Below are 18370 nucleotides of genomic sequence, written 5' to 3' on the forward strand. Positions count from 1 at the left end.
TGGGAATGAGATGATTAGTGTCTTTAGGTCATTTCAGTTATATAATGATTAATTGTGCCTCCCTGTGGGATTTTCTTGGCAAAGATACTGGTATGGTTAGACATTTCATAATATATCTTATTTTAAAGATGAGGAATTGAGGTTGAGTGACTTGCCCAGAGTCACATAGCTGGGGCTCAGAAAGATGAGTCTTACTGACTCAAAGCTCAGTGTTCCAGGCACCACCTAGTTTTCTCAATGGGGCAATGCATTCATCCATAAAATGGAAGTGAATAGCAGAATGGATTAAAAACCAAAAATCCATCAAAATTTTGAGTGCATGAAACACTTTTCAAAGAGACAGACATACAGAGTTAAAATAAGGAACTGGAGAAGGATTTATTGGGCTTTAGTTGAAATTTAAAAAAAGTAGGGGTAGCAGTCATTATTTTAGACAAAAAAGCAAAAATCTAACTGAAAGAGATAAGCAGAGAAACTGCATTTTACTAAAGGTATCATAGTCAATGAAGTGACATCAATACTTAGCATAAAAAACCAAATGATATAGTATCCAAATTATTTTTTAAAATTTATTTTCACATTACTACAATAATCTTATTGTAACAGTAAACATAATCCCCCCTTCCCCCACAAAATAGATAAGCTTCAAGAAAAATAAAGTGAGAGAAAAAAATGAACTTGCACTTTGTCTTCACATACCATCACCTCTGTCTCTGGGATTGATCACATTCTTTATCATAAGTCCATCAGAGAAGTTGCTTCAATAGTTTTTCCCACACATTTGCTATTATGAACTGTATTTCCCTTCATTTTATTCCTCCCCACTCCCGTTTATTCTATCTTCTCTCTCCTTTTGCTATGTCTTTCCTCAAAAGTGTGCTGTATCTGACTACCCTCTCCCAAAATCTTCCCTCTCTTCTACCACCTGCACCCCCTCCCTTTCCCCTGTCCCCTTTCTCCCATCCTTTTACTCTCTTTTTCCCTCTAGAGTAAGACACATTTCTGTACCCTATTGAGTTGGTTGTTTCCTCTCTGAGTAATTTTTGATGAGAATGAAGGCTCACTCATACTCACCTCAACTTCTCCCCTTTAACTCCATTGCAAAAGCTTTTTCTTGCCTACTGTAAGTGAAATATCTTAGTGCATTCTACCTCTCCTTTCCCTTTATCCCTCTTTGACTCCCTTTATAATATATTATACCTTCATAGTCAGATCGCTCCTATGCCTTCTCTATATACCCCTTCTAACTGCACTAATAAATGAGGAGCATCTGAATTGTCAGTATCATTTTCCATGCAGGAATATAAACAGTTCAACATTATTGAATCCCTGATTATTTACCCTTCCTGTATACTCTGTTTTGCTTGAGTTCTTTACTTGAAAATCAAACTTTCTGTTCAGATCTGGTCATTTCAATAGGAAAGTATGAAATTCCCCTATTTCATTGAATGTCATCTTTTCCCCAAAAGAGGATATTCAGTTTTGCTGGGTAGTTGATTCTCAGTTGTAAACCAAGCTCTTTTGCCTTCCAGAATAGCATATTCCAAGCCCTACAAGCCCTTAATGTAGATGCTACTAAGTCTTGTGTGATCCTGACTGTAGCACTATGAGATCTGAATTGTTTCTTTCTGGATGCTTGTAATATTTTCTCTTTGACTTGGGAGTTCTGGAATTTGACTATAATATTCCTAGGAAGCTTTTTGGAGAAAATCAGTGGCTTTCTTAATTTCTATTTTACCCTCTGCTTCTAGGATATCAGGGCAATTTTCCTGGAGAATTTCACTAAAAATGAAGTGTAGGCTGTTTTCCTGGTCAAGACTTTCAGGTGATCCAATAATTTTAAAATTATCTTTCCTGCATCTGTTTTCCAGGTCAATTGTTTTTCCAATGAGATATTTCATATTTTCTTCTAATTTTTGTTCTTTTGGTTTTGTTTTATTGTTTCTTGGTATCACACTAAGTCACAAGCTTCCCTTAGCTCCATTCTACATTTGAAGGAGTTATTTTCTTCAGAGAACTTTCCTCTCTCCTTTTCCATCTAACCAATTTTCCTTTTTAGGTATTATTCTCTTCAATGACCTTTTGTAATGCTTTTTCCATTTGACATAAATGGGTTTTAACAAGCTATTTTCTTAGGTATTTTTTTGAATGTCCTTCACCAAGCTGCTGACTTGGTTTTCATGATTTTCATGCATCACTCTTATTTCTCTTCTCAATTTTTCCTCTATCTCCCTTATTTGATTTTCAAAATCTTTTTTTGAGCTCTTACATAGCCTGATTCCAGTTCTTGTTTTTCTTGGAGACTTTTGAATACAGAAGCTTTGACCTTGTCACCTTCTGACTGTGTGTTTTGATTCTCCATCGGGCCAAAGTAACTAATTCTGGTCAGATTCTCTTTCTTTTGTTGTTTACTCATTTCACCAGCCTATGCCTTGGTTTTAACACAAACTTTTGAGTGTTTTTGGAATACCTCCCTAGGGACCTCAATTTCTTCAAGGTTTTATGAGAACCTCTGACTATTTTCCTGGCCTGCTCTCTGGTCTGTGGATGACCACAAGCAATCACCTCTTCCCTGGAGCTGTGAGGTGGGTCCCTGCTCTGTTATGTCAGAATGGGGGCCCAGATTGTGACCTGGATGAGAGTTTGTACAAAGCAACAGAGTCCTGTCCCAGGGATAGCAGAGAAACCTTGACAGTGTTCCCCCATCCCCTTACTATCTATGAACTGAGCAATCTGGAAGCAGTTACTGGGTGGCCTGCTTCCAGTTCCCAGCTGGGGCTGCACTGAGGACTGTTTTCTCTGGTATGGCAGAGTTTTCCCACTGATCCTCCATGTTGTCTTTGACAATCCCTGAGTTGGGAGGTCTGGAAACCACTCTCACTGCCATGGACCCAGGTGCCTCTAGGGACCCAGGGACCCAGGCACCCTGCAGGCTGTTCCTGGAGGGATGGAGCTTGTTTACTTTGGCATGGCATGACCCATGCTGCACTGTAGCCCCTTCCAGTCCTGATGGAACAAACCCTGCCTGTGGATCTTCCAAGCTGTCTTGGAAAAAGAGAAAATTGTTTTACTCTGCCATTTGGAATGTTCTGAAGGAAAGCTTCTAAGAATTCCCTTCTCCATGCTGCCTTCTTGGCTCTTCCCAAGCATCCAAATTCTTAAAAAGGAAAAGTTAAATAACTTACAGGAGGAAATAGGCAGTAAAATTATACTAGGTGGGGGAACTCAACTTTCCCCTTTCAGAAGTAGATAAATCTAATTAAGAAATAAATAAAAAAGTCAGATAAGCTAGATCTCTGGAGAAAATTCTGTGGGAATATAATGAAGTTTATTTTCTCTCAACTGTCTATAACACCTTCACAAAAATTGATCATATGTTAGGCAAAAAAACCATCACAGCCAAATGCAGAAAAACCAAATATCAAATGCACAATTTTCCAAATCATAATGAAATAAAAATTGCATTCAATAATGGGTCATAAAGACATAGTTAAGCTATTAGAAACTAAATAATCTGATCTTAAAGAATGAGTGAAAGAACAAATTGGAGGAACAACCAATAATTAAAGGGAGTGACAGTGAAACAACATGTTAAAATTTATGGGATGCAACCAAAACATTGCTTAGGAGAAAATTTGTATCTCTAAATGTTTACAGCAATAAAATGGAGAAAGAACAAATCAATGAATTGGGCACAGAACTAAAAACAAACTGGAAAAAGAACAATCGTAAAAACCCCAATTAAACAACAACATGGAAATACTGAACATCAAAGGAGAGAATAATAACACTGAAAGTAAGAAAATGATTGAGATAATAAATAAATTAGAAGAGTATTTATGAAAAAGTAAAGTAAAATAAAATAGAAAAGTCACTGGTCAATTTGATTTAAAAAGAACAAAAGAAAGCCAAATTACCAGTATTAAAAAACGAAAGGGGTTAATTCACTACCAAAAAAGAGCAAATTAAAACAATTAGTAGATATTTTTCCTAGTTAATTAATTGCTAATTAATACAACTATCTAGGCAAAATAGATGAATATTTACAAAAATTTAAATTGCCCAGTTTAATAGAAGAGGAAACACAACCCTATCTTAGAAAAAAAATTGAACATGATATTTATGAGTCTGTTGAGAAAAAAATCCTTATGATTAAATGGATTCACAAGTGACTTCTACCAAACACTTAAAGAACAATCCATTCCTATACTTCTTAAACTGTTTGGAAAAATAGGCAAAGAAAGACTCCTATTAATTTCTTTTTTGACATAAATTTGGGTTAATACCCAAATCAAGAAAAGCAAAAACAGAGAACTTTAGACTCATCTATCTAATGAATATTGAAGCAAAAAAGAATTAAATAAAATGAGTAAGGACATTAAAGCAATATATCATAAAAATTATATATTATGAGCAGGGCTCAGTTCTAAAATTTGTAGAGAAATGAGACAAATTTAAAGCAATATATCATTCCCTAAATGATAAATGTCAAATAATTTGAACAGTTTTCAAAAGAAGAAGTGCCATTCATAGTCACATGAAAAAATGCCTTAAATACCTATAGATTAGTGAAATGCAAATTAAAACATCTCTGAGGTACAACCTCACACCTGTCACATTGACTAATATGACAGAAAAAGAAAAATAACAAATGTTGGAGGGCATATGGAAATATGTTGATAAAGTTGTGAACTGATTCAACCATGCTGAAGAATAATTTGAAATTTTCCCCAAAGGACTATGTAACTGGGCCTACCCATTGATCCAACAATACTACTACTACTGTGTCTGCATCCCAAAGTCATCAAAGTAAGAGGAATAGGTTATATATATATATATATATATATATATATATATATATATATATATATATATATATATATGTACACACACACACATATATATATATACATAAATAATGTGCAAAAATAAAAACAAATCAATCTTTTTGTGATATCAAGGAATTGGAAATTGAGGAGATGCTCATCAGTTGAAGAAAGGTTGAACAAATTGTGGTAAAGAAATATAATTGAATATTATGGTGTCTCAAGAAATGATGAGGATGTTTGTAGACATATCTGAGAAGATATATGAACTGATGCAAAGCGAAGTGAAGTGAGCAGAGTCAGAATATCACTGTTCTCAGTAACAGCAATGTTATTTAATGAACAATTGGGAATGATTTAGCTATTCTCGCCAATATAATGATATAAGACAATTCTGAAAGACATGTGCTAATAAAAAAAAACTACTTCTAGAGAAAGTATTAATGGAGTCTGAATGTAGATTGAAGCATTTTTAAACTTTATTTTTCTGTATTTTTTATTTGTTTGTGCTGTGTTCAAATTCTGCCCCAAAAGCATACTTGCTTACGAGCCTGGGAGAGCCATTTTGCCTATGCTGTTCCATTTGTAGAATGAAAATACTAAAAGCCTTTACCACCTAAGATTTTTTTGAAAATGTAATAATTGTGAAATGTTTGTAAACATTTATGTACTACATAAAGACTAGTTATAATTATTGTTACCTTTTAATACTATGCATATAATAAATACTATTTCTCTGTCTAAAACATTAAAAAATTAAGACTTTTTGCTAATTGTAAGTTGTCTTCCTTTGATAGAAATGTGATATTTCACTGTCTCAGTATGTAATTACTTTGATAATAGTGTCTTATCAAAGAACTGAAACTTTAAAGTTTCCTGAAAGAATAGGTAAGAACTTGTAAGTATTTGCAAATGAAAAATTATTTCTGAAAAATGCCATTTTCATTGATGTTGCTGAATAATACCTAAGTAGTTCGATATTTCATGGTTTAGTTTATAGGATTTGATAGATGCAGATTGAAATGACATCCATTGGTTTATTCCATAAGTTAAAATAAAATATATTTTAAAAATTAAAAAAATGACATTCAGGTGTTTATATATTCATCAAACACAAATAAGGGGTTCTCAGATATCAGATATCTCATTTATCTCTAGTTCCTTTTATAAAGCTTTTTTTCACTTGAAAAGGTAGCTTGTGTTCTGCAGTATTTGGAAAGCCATGGTCACTTTTACTTTATAACAAAACAATGGAGATAGAAATTAAGGGAAGCTAATTAGGGTTGTTAAGAAAAAGTCTCTAAAATTGAATCATATTGTCTGCAGTTGGACTAGAAGAAAATCTTAAGTACCCTAGATGTCAATCTCAATAGCTCCTATTCAAGGATTTTAGAAGTAGTTACAGTACAAAGAAATTGCTAACCATCATGAGATTTTACCTGTGACTTTGAAACATGCTGATAAAATACTCTCATCTTTATTTTCCTGTTGGTGTATTATTCTGCTATATTTAGAACTGAGGTAAAATCAAATCAATAAAGTCATTTATTATAAAGAAAACAGATTTAAGAAACAACAGACGTGACTACCCTGGTAAATCCTAGCTATTTCAAAATAAGGATATGGAGTTCACTGAAGGACTTGATTTATGAGCTGAACCAAACTATCTAGTAAGCAAAAATGGAAGTTTTTATTGTCTTTCCTATGAATCACTATTCATAAATATGAAGTTATCCTTTATTGAGCTAAATTCAACATTTTATTATAAATAGATCCACTATAAATAACAACCCTTTATTATCTTTTATTGGTAAAGCTGCCTTTTAAATTTTAATTACCTCTTTAAGTAGCTGCCTCAGTTTGTCAAGATTTACGTAAAAATAAATATTCATTTATCAGTTCATTTAGGGTTTTAGAAATTACATGCTATGGAAAAAAGCTTTTGTTTTCAATAGAGATCAGAGATAAGGGAGAAAGGGGAAATATTCCATGCTGTAAATACCATCTGGTGTCAGTAATAATTAATCATGGGCTTATTTATTAAGTGGGTGATTGGAGATATCAGTACATTCATTTCAAGTACTCCGGTATTTAGTATTGTAGGATGCAAAGATGCAGGCATACCTAAGGTAGATCTAAGTTCAATTATCTCTATATGAACAATTTCCAAATGTGTGAATGCATTTATTTTTCTCCCCCTATTCTACACTAGTCATACATTGCCAGATGCCTATTGAACATCTCCCCACCTGGATGTTCTATTTACATCCCAAACACATCAAGTCCAAAATGAAACTCAAATGTGTGATATCTCTTCATGCACTAGAGTTACTGAGACCTTTATTTGGACTTAAAAATCCATATATTAGCTTCACAAAGCTCCACTTGAAATTGGGATAGCCAGTTCATGGAAGTTTCTAATCAGTTCTATGGAATGTTCTAGCAGTTTAAAAATTTAGTACAAGAGCTTTTCTGATTCATTAAACTTTACTGTGAATTTTACACTACTGTTTGAAATACAAAAGCTAACAATTTGGTAGGATTGTATTTAGGAATTGGATGGAGAATTATTCTTCACCCCTAAACTTAAATTTCTGTGTTACTTTTCAGGATATCACTATTCTCCCAAGGACCCATGTTTCAACCTTGGAGTCACACTTGATTATTCTTTCTCTTTTACCCCATTTATATGATCATTCATCAAAACTTCTTTCATCTATCCTTTTCTCTGTATCTTTTATATCCTTCTCTGTATTCATACTGTGATTGATCCAACTCAGGGCCTCATCATTTCTTTACCCAAATGATTACAATCATCTCTTAATTCATCTTCCCATTTTAGTTCTCTATTTCTCCAAGACATCCTCCTCTCACAATTGCCAAATTGATATTCCTGACTGTCTTCTTGTATTATTGTCTGGACCAAAATATTTAGTATTTCTTATTGGCACTATCATAAATTGGAAACACTTCACCCTGGTATTTAAAATAGTTCACAGTCCACCATCTTTTCAGATTTCAAATTACTTCACATACACTGCCTTAAAAACCTACTGGCCTCCTAGGTTCTCTAAAGTTGACATTCAATCTCCTGTTTCTTGCATGTTTCTAATGCATGACATGCACTCCATCCTCACCCCTACCTCTTAAATGTTTCAATTCCTTCAGGGTTCAAATTCTACCTTCTACACCAAACCTTTCCTGATCTCTTGAATTTATAATATTTATCTTTGCTCAAGTAAATTGTTCTTACCTAGATGTACACACATATGTTGTATGTGGCAATCCACCAGTAAAATGTAGGCTCTTCGAGGGCTGAGACTGACTTTTGCTTTGCATCCTCAGTGCTTTGTAAATAATATAACCCATTTGTTTTTTTGAATTATGTTAAAATATAAGTAAATTGTTTTATGAGGTCAGAGGGGGGAATTTCCCAACAGAATTCTATTGCAGTATCTAATTATGATATAGAGGCTTGGAAGTAAGCTTGGAAGCAGAGTATAAGTAGCTTCTAGAAATTCTTTAGAATTTGAGTATGGGTGAATATCAATAGTAGTGGCATGGTAGAGTCAGAGGACTTACATTCAATATCTGTGTGATCTCAAGAGTTCAACTCATTTAGTCCCCTGGTACTTACATTTTTCTTTCACTTGAAGAATAAAGTATAACTAGATGATCTTAGAGTCTTATCCTTCTCTAGATCTAGGACAAAGATTCTTGTTCAATGACCAACTTCACTGACTTCTGAAAGTTCATGATCATACTGACTGGAGGGCAGTGAGCTTTTTAGCTTTGACAGCTCTTGAAGATTATCTACTACTTGGTAGAAGTGATAATTTCCACTGGTGATGGAGGTAAACTCACTGAAAAAAAATCACAGGTCCTTAAAATATCAAATAAATATATAAGCTAATGAGTATACTTTAAATCCTTTAATTAAGATCTATTGGAGGGCAAGTATGGCACTAACTGCTGAAGTAAGTACAACTCCAATAGCAAATATTAATGTTACAGCAGTTAAAAATCTTATAGTTGGATCTTGAAATTGAGTTGGCCTTCTGTTATAAGACAAGTGCTGCCTAAGCCTGCCCCTGCCTCTTGCTGCCCCCTCAATTAATTGAGTGTCCTATGGGCAGAATCATTTACTGTGAAAAGGATTATAATAATCAAAGCAAAATCAAGTCACCCAAATGCTCCAGCTAGGAATAATAGAATAGGATACCAGTTCTATTTGTTTGTTTTCTGAACTGGAGCCATAATGGAGAGGCACGACTGGGAGCATTCGTGTGGTGTGATTTGAGGTGAAATTCTTGGACTGGCGCAAGACGACATCATGAGAGCATTTGCCAAGAATGTACCCATTAATCGGGAATGAAAGTTAGAGATAAGATTGAAAACAATCAGATGCCATTGTAGATACAACTATAAATGACGCTGACTAGGGATCTGAAGGTGTTATCCACATAACCCAGTAGATACCTTCAGGGGAGTACAGTTTCAGAAATGAGTAGACTAGCCCATCATGAAACGGGGTGGGTTAGATTTATCCTGCTGATGAAGATGTGTTGTCTAATAGGAGTGGAACTATAATTCCATACGTTGCAATATATGAATGAAGAACCAACGGGGTGCAGTGACCAGTTGTAAAACTTTGAAACTCCCTAAACCTAATAATGTCTTAGAGATATAAAAAAGACCTACACATTAAAGGTAAATATTAACACCAGTCATCCTACTCTTACTAGCAGACCACTGGGTTCAGATGATTGTGGCAGAGATGGCGAGAATGGCATCTTTACATACCACCCCCCACATTTTGTGCAGATTATGAACAAGCCATGACATCATTTACTTGTTGTCATGGTCTTCTTTGAGAATGAAGGACAGCAACAACACAACCAGAATGAAACAATGCCGTGGTGGACACCATTTCACAGGAAACTTTTAGATTAACAGTAGTAATTTCCAAGCATTAGAGACAGTCAGTGGAAGAAGTCCAAAGTCTGGAGACAGTGTTACTGGTTTAAGGAATAGCACAGAGGTCTGTGTCACTGGATCACATAGTGATTAGAGGGATTAATGAGTAAAGTTTTGAGTTTTATACTTTTGTTCCCTCTCTCCCACCTACCCGTGACAGAACATAATCTGATATAAATCTACATTTATAACTATGCTGATGCATATTGATCATGTTGTGAGAGAAGAATCAGATTCAAGTGGAAGAAAGAAAACAGAGAGAAAAAAATGACATAATACATAAAGCAACTTTTAACAATTGAAGGAAATAAGCTATGGGCATCATTTAAACTCCACAGTTCATTCTGTGCATATGGATGGTATTTTCCATCATCTTTATTTTTTGTTTGTTTTTGCAAGGCAATGGTGTTAGGTGACTTGCCCAAAGTTACACAGCTAGGTAAATATTAAATGTCTGAGGCTGAATTGAAGTCAGGTCTTCCTGACTCCAGACCAATGCCCTATCCACTGTAACATCTAGCTGCCTTCACATCATAAGTCTTTTAAAATTATCTTTGATTATTGTCCTGCTCAAATGAACAAGTCCATAATAGTTAATCATCACCCCACATTAGTGTGTATAATGTTTTTCTGGTCTACTCATTTCACTTCTCATCAATTCAGGCAAGTCTTTCCAGGCTTCTCTTTAATCCCATCTCTCATGATTCCTTATAGAACAAGAGTGCTCCATCACATACATACATATTCCACGACTTGTTAAGCGATTCCCCAATTAATGGGCATCCCTTCAATTTTCATTGAATTTCCATTCTTTGCCACTACAAAAAGATCTGCTATGAATACTGTTGTACATGTGGGATTTTTATCCTTTTTACACAATATCTTCAGGATATACACCCAGTAATGATGTTGTTGGATCAAAGGGTTTGCACATTTTCTTTTGTCCTTTGGGCATAATTCCAAATTGCTCTCCACAAAGGTTGGATCACTTCACAACTCCACCACAATGCATTAGTGTCCCAGTTTTTTTACATTCTCCCCAACATTGATTATTTTCCTTTCTGGTCAGATTGACCAATCTGATAGGTATGAGGTGGTACTTCAGATATATTTTAATTTTCATTTCTTGAATCAATAATGATTTAGAGCAATTTTTCATATGTCTATAGATGTCTTTGTTTTTTTTTTCCTGAGAATTACCTTCCATATCCTTTGACCATTTATCAATTGGAGAACGACTTTGTTGTTTATAAATTTGACTCACTTCTCTATTTTTTAAAAAAATTAGTCTTTTCTTAGAAACACTAGTTGAGAAAATTGTTTTCCAGTGTACTACATTTCTTTTAATTGTGTTTGCAATAGTTTGTGCAAAAACTTAATTTAATGTAATCAAAATTATCTAATTTGTTTTTTATAATGTTCTGTATCTCTTCTTTGGTCATAAACTGCTCCCCTTTCCAGGGGAGGTGGACTGACAGGTAGACTATTCCTTGTTTTCCTTATTGGCTTATATTATTACCTTTTATATCTAAATCCTGTGCCCATTTCAACCTTAACTTGGCACAAAGTATGAGATGCTGGTCTATTTCTAGTTTCTGTCATACTATCTTCTACTTTTCCCAGCAGTTTTATGAGTGAGTTTTATTCCAGAAGCTGAAATCTTTGGGTTTATCAAACAGTAGGTTACTATAATCATTTACTGTTGTTTCTTTTGCACCCAATCTATTACACTGATCCACCACTCTATTTCTTAGCCAGTACCAAGCATTTTGATGACTGATGCTTTAAAATATAATTTTAGATCTGACAGAGTATTTCTTGTTCTTTTAACTGCTCTATGGTATCATTCTTTTAACCATAATATTTTCTAGTTTTCCAGGAAGCATTTGTCAAATAGTGAATTCTTATCCCCTAAGGTAGTGTATTTGGGTTTTTCAAATACTAGATTACTATACTACTGTTCTTTTGGACCTATTTTAATCCACTGATCCACTTCTTTATTAGCCAATAGCAAATTGTTTTGTTGATTACAACTTTGTTAATATACTTTTTGATCTGGTCCAACTATCCTATCTTTCCTTGCATTTTTTTTTTAGATTTTTCAAGGTAATGGTGTTAAGTGGCTTGCCCAAGGCCACACAGATAGGTAATTATTAAATGTCTGAGGTCGCATTTGTACCCAGGTACTCCTGACTCCAAGGCTGGTGCTCTGTCCACTGTGCCACCTAGCTGCCACTTTTTCTTGCATTTTTTAAAAAAAATTAAATGACTTGATATTCTTAACCTTTTGTTGCTCTACATGAATTTTGTTACTATTTTTCTAGTTCATTATAATAATAGTGTAATTAGTATGACACTGGAATAATTACTCAATAAGTAATTTAATTTGGATAGAATTATCATTTTTATTGTATTATCCCACACTAACCATGAGTAATGAACATTTTTGCAATTATTTAGATCTGACTTTATTTGTATGAAAAGTATTTTGCAGTTGTGTTCATATAGTTTTTGTATTTATCTTGGGAGAGAGATTCCCAAGTAATATATGTTGTCTAACTACTATATTATAAATGGAATTTCTCTATCTCTTGTTCATGGGCTTTATTAGTCATATATAGAAATGCTGATGATCTATGTGGGTTTACTTTACATCCTGCTACTTTGCTAAAGTTTTAATTGTTTTAAGTGTTTTTTTAGTTGATTTGCTAGTGTTCTCTAAGTATATCATTCTAATTCCTACAATTTATTTTTCTTCTCTTATTGCTAAAGCTAACATTTCTAATACAATATTGAATAGTTATAGTGATTATGGGCATCCTTGTTCCATCCCTGTTATTTTATGCCTATTACATGTAATGCTTGTCAGTGGTTTCAGATAGATACTGCTTACTGTTTTAAGGAAATTCCATTTATTACTTTCTAATGTTTTTATTGAAAATGGGTGCTATATTTTGTCAAAGAGTTTTCAGCCTCTATTGAAATAATTTATATGATTTCTGTCAATTTTGTTATTGATATTGTCAATTGTGTTGATTGTTTTCCTAACCCTGCCTACATGTTCTACATGACCATGGTGTATTTTCCTAGAAATGAAAATCATCACAGGTATTTTTCTTTGTGTTTTCCACATGTACCTTGTCTCATATCCTCAATCATTTTTTTTAGTTTTTTTTTTTGCAAGGCAAATGGGGTTAAGTGACTTGCCCAAGGCCACACAGCTAGGTAATTATTAAGTGTCTGAGACCGGATTTGAACCCAGGCCATTTGTAAAATGAATGACCATATCGCCTTTCCCTGTCATATCTATCACAGGGTTCCATAAATGTTGACCCAAGTACTAACCTAGATTCTCAGCTCTTGGTAAATTACTATCTACCCTCATATTCTCACTTTCCTTATATGTCAAACAGATTTTATGGGACCTGATTCCCGCTTCACTGGGGTGAGAATGAATGTGCTAATGTCTTTAAAGTGTTCATTGCTCTTTGGAAGTAGAGTTAGATAAATAACCAATTTATTAGTTATGTCACTTAACAAACCCCTTCATTTTTCCTTCTCAAAGACCTCCATTAATAGGCTGAAATGTCACTTTAGTTTACTTCTCCAGCAGGCTGGTAGAGTCTCATTTTCTTTTATTGTAGAATATTCAGCTGAGCCCAGGATGAAAGTTCCTGTAGGAAAGGAATCACTTTTCCCTTCCATTGTTCTGGCATTATGCAATCAATCATTGAAGGATTAAGACTTCTTTGTGACTTCCAGAAAGCATCATATGAGTTCCTGACCCCTTTTGAGCTGGAGTTGCATGAACAAGAGCCTGTTTTTCAATCTAGCTTCCAATGGTCTAAGATTATTCCCTGTGTAGGAGAAAATTTTGGTCAATGGGCACGCATACCTTCTAATTCCCGATCTTTCTGAGTTCCTATTTGGCTTACAAGAGTTTTCTAAGGTAGTTTCTACCAATTTTCAGGTTCATTGAGAAATTATTGGTGAGACTGTCTTTCCATAGTTTCTCCAACATTGACAATTTTCATCTTTGCCAATTTGCTGGATACAAATTAAAACATCAGAATATTCTAATTTATAATCATGTTAAGCATTTAGATCAATCTCCCATAAAATTGTTAGTTCGTAATTTTTCATTTGAAAACTGCTTAATTCACTTCATTTGACAATTTATCTATTCGAGAATGGCTCCTTATCTTATGTACTTGTGTTAACTCATTATATGGCTTATATAGTATATGGTTTATGGAATTATGTCAGATATATGTGTTATAATTTTTATTCACTATTGATAATTTCATTTATTATTTTGGTTTAATTGATTGAATTAAGATAAATTTTTTTCTGGATTTGTGATTTTATTAGAATTGAGAATTTTTAAGTGAAAAAATTCCATAAGCCAATGCAGATCAACCATGATAATAATAATAATAATAATAATAATAATAATAATAATAATAATAATAATAGATAACATTCACATAGCACTTTAAAGTTTGCAAAGTGATTTCTATTCATCACACTTTATAACAACTTTGGTTGAAGGTTTGATTATCATTACTTATGGTATAGTGATAAAACTGAGACAGAAAAAAGTCTCACAAGCTCACAAAACTAGTGAGTATCTAAGACAAAAAATTAAACTGGGACCTTCTATTCTCTTAGATTCAATGATCTATCTACTGCACCATCTAATTTCCTTTATTATTTAACTTAAAGTAGGAATTGTTTGTATTTAAATAATGCTTTAAAATTTACAAAAAATTTACATTTGCTCACTCATTTGAACCTCACAATGTCACTAAGGCAGGTGCTACTATTACCCCCGTTTTACAAATGAGAAACTGAGGGGCAAAAAGGTCAAGTGAATTAACTAGGATGAAACTATTAGGTGACTGAAGCAGAATTTAAACTTGATTCCTTCTGACTGCAAGTCCTGCACTTTTTTAGTTGCATGCCCAATTCAATGATCTCTTTTTTCTCTATCCTTGCAATTACTTTGTCTGAGATAGGGATTGCTACCATGTTTCTTCCACTTCAATTGTAGCTTTATATGTCCTTGTCCTGCTTTAGCATTTTACCTTTATTCTGTGTATATCTCTTTGCTTCAAATATGCTTTTTGTTAACAGCACATTGTAGGATTCTGTTTTTTTTAGGTTTTTGCAAGGCAAATGGGGTTAATTGGCTTGCTAGGTAATTATTGTCTGCAGTTGGATTTGAACTCAGGTACTCCTGACTCCAGGGCCGGTGCTCTATCTGCTGGGCCACCTAGCTGCCCCCATCTGTTGATTCTTTACTGACTTGTAGCATCCCTTCTGTTCTCCTTTTCTGAACTTGTGTTTTGCCATCTTTATTTCCAAGGTAACTTTCAATGGACCCTGCTTTTCTCTGCCCTTTCTTATTAATTTTGAGATTATTGTCTATCCCAAAGTTCTTGTGTGGAGGAGGGGCTTGCTTACATACCTTTGGTGTAGAGAACCCTGGGACTAGTGATATTAGTAACTCCAGGGGTTTGCTCAGTAAGGAATACCAGGAACTCTCTGTATCATTTTTGCTGGTGATATCTGCTGCCCAATCCCTGGGTATTTGGGAACATTGGGTCATCCTGGGTTGATTTCTAGGTTGTTCATCAGGACACAGTCTGAAAACACCAGATTCTCTCTCTGGACTGGCAGCATGAAGGAAGTAAGTTTCACATTCCTTTATTGGGGCAGGTGGGAAAACCTGGGACTGTGTCTGAACTCTATTTGAGCAGCAACAGTCAGGTCCTCCCACAGGGCAACACCATGGGTTCTGGGCTAGGTATACCAGGCACTTGCTTTAGGGCCATCCAGATCAGACTTGCTGACCAAATGAGGCCCTCAGCACCTATGCCGGAGCTTTCCCCAGCACACTTGAGTGGCCCATTGCATAGTCAAATCCAAACTTCAAAGCCCCACTTCTACAGTGGAGGATCTCAGGTTGGTACTCTGCCTCACCCCACTGTTGGTGTACTGGATTTCTGTTCTCTGCTGTGAGTTCTTCCCACCCAACTCCCCCATCAATGATAGATCATGCTGGAAGATGTTTCATTCTGATCTTTGGTGTATTCTGTCATCGCAAACTGTTGTGAGGCTTGATTAATGTCAGTTCTGAGGGAAACCCAGGAGAGTTTAGCACTGATCCTAGTTTCTTTCTACTTTCTTGACCATAAATCCACAAGTCCTGCCCTTAATCCACCTAATTGGCATTCTAAAAAAGAGTTAAGTTTCTTGTAGAGGTCTGATAGACAGTATGTTAGCACTAGGATTTGAAACCATAATGTTCTGTTTCTGAATCCTGATCTTTAACAATTTTGACATTTTAATTCTTTCTAGTTGAAATGATCTAATATCTATTATAAAATCATAAATTCTATTAAGACTTATTTGTTTATGGAGAACCAATTCTTCCCTTAGAGTTCTGAAAGGTGATTTCTATTCTCCTGTAAAAAAATTCATCATTTTATCTCTAGGTTATATATCCTTTTTTTGATCATGTGGTTTGTGGGATGAAATTCTGGTCCAATATGATTTTCTTCCAAATTACTTTTTAGTTTTTTCTATAAATGCTTCCTATACACTAGTAATTTACTTTATTAGACATTGGCCTATTGAATTAATTTTCTTCTGTTTTTGTCTGTTCTATCACTCTATTTTGTCAAATCGCTAAGCAATATAAGATTGTTTGGATGAGTATGCTTTAAAATATACTTTTTTTTATTTGCAGTGCACTGGGGTTAAGTGACTTGCCCAAGTCACACAGCTAGGTAAATTATTAAGTGACTGAGATCATATTTGAACTCAGGTCCTCCTGACTCCGGGCCAGTGCTCTATGCACTGCACCACGTAGCTGCCCCTAAAATATACTTTGATGTCTGAAAACACTAAACTCCTTCATTCCTTCTTCTTTTCCCAATATTTTCCTTGAAATTTTTTCTTTTATTTTAGCAAATTAATTTTATCATTATATTTTCTAATTTTATGAAGTAATTATGATGTAATAGATGTATAATAATTACTCTTAATCAATTTTAATCAATTATCATATTTATCATATTGGAACAATCAAATGATAAGGAAGAGGGTAGTCCTCTAATAATTTAAAACTACTTATTTCTTTTTTTGTAATTGGATTTATATGTACCTTAGAAAGTTGATTCATGGATATTTTATATATTTTATATTTATATTTTCTTTTTATTCTAATAGCATTTCTCTTTCTATCATTTCCTCTTGGTTTTTTTTATCTGTAAAAATAATAGTTTTGTACAACTATTTCCTTTCCTACTACTTTACTAAAGGACATAATCATTTTAGTTACTGATGAAGATTTCTTTGTTGTTTATGCAATACATTACATCATCCACAAATAGAACTGATTATTTCTCCACTTTGCAACTTCTGCCATTCCTGTTCTCAACTCCATGGAACAAAATATTTCTCCCAGAATAAATTTATCACTTGTTAACTCACCACCATCCTGCCAATTCAAGCTTTTATTGACACCATCTCCCTCAGCATTTTCTCACTTGTGAATGAAAACTGGAGGGCAGGCTATCATTGCCTTCCTTTATAGAAGTCAGAAACTGGATTCAGCTTCTTCTATTTTGCCCCAGTTTCCTTTCTTCATTTCTACAGCATTATCCCTAACCCAAGTACTCCTTTGTGTTCAATCCCACCTCTCTCTTGCTTTTCTGTCTTCTTTTGTGTGTTATCTCCTCCTTTAGTAAGTGTCTTACACATAATAAATGCTTAATATTATTGGAGTGGATTTGAAGATTGTATCATCTCTGACAACATTTTTTCCTTTAATTTCTTTCTCTTGATTCATTGAAATCACTAAAAGTTATAAATTTAAGTCAAATAATAAACTAAGAGAGAGGCTATCTTTGCTTTGCCTCTGGCACTTATTGGGAAGAATTTTAATATTTTGCTATGTCAAATATTTTAAAATATGGTTTTAAATATTTGTTATTGTTTACTTTTATGATAGGAAAAATGTGATCTTTCCATGTGAATGGATATTTAGGGTTTTATCTTAAAATTATCACTTGTATCTATTTTTTATTCTGTTTCTATTTAGATTAATATTTAGTATATTTTGCTTTTATATGATTAATTTATACATTAATTTTTACATTAATATGTAATTAATGAAATTAATATAATTTAAATGATTAATTGTATTATTTTTACCTCCTATTGTTGAACTGTCTTTATTTCCCAGGTATATAGAAATTGGCATAATGAATAATTTGGGGATATATGTTGTTTTTATCTTTTTGGTAGAATTTTTTAAAAATGCAGGAATATTAGTGATATTGGTCCATTGTTCTCTTTCTGACATTTATTCCTTTCCTTTTTTAAGTATGAGAACAATATTTCTCTCATAAAGAAGTTTGGTAGAAAACTTTGCCTTAATTTTAGAAATAAATTTTACAAAGATATTAATTTATGTTTACATAATTGATAGAATATATACTTTAAAATATAAGTATACAGTTTTTTAAAATGTTATTTAAGACAATGGCTTAAGTCAC

This window comes from Macrotis lagotis, chromosome X (genome assembly GCF_037893015.1).
Source record: "Macrotis lagotis isolate mMagLag1 chromosome X, bilby.v1.9.chrom.fasta, whole genome shotgun sequence".
Lineage (NCBI taxonomy): Eukaryota > Metazoa > Chordata > Mammalia > Peramelemorphia > Peramelidae > Macrotis > Macrotis lagotis.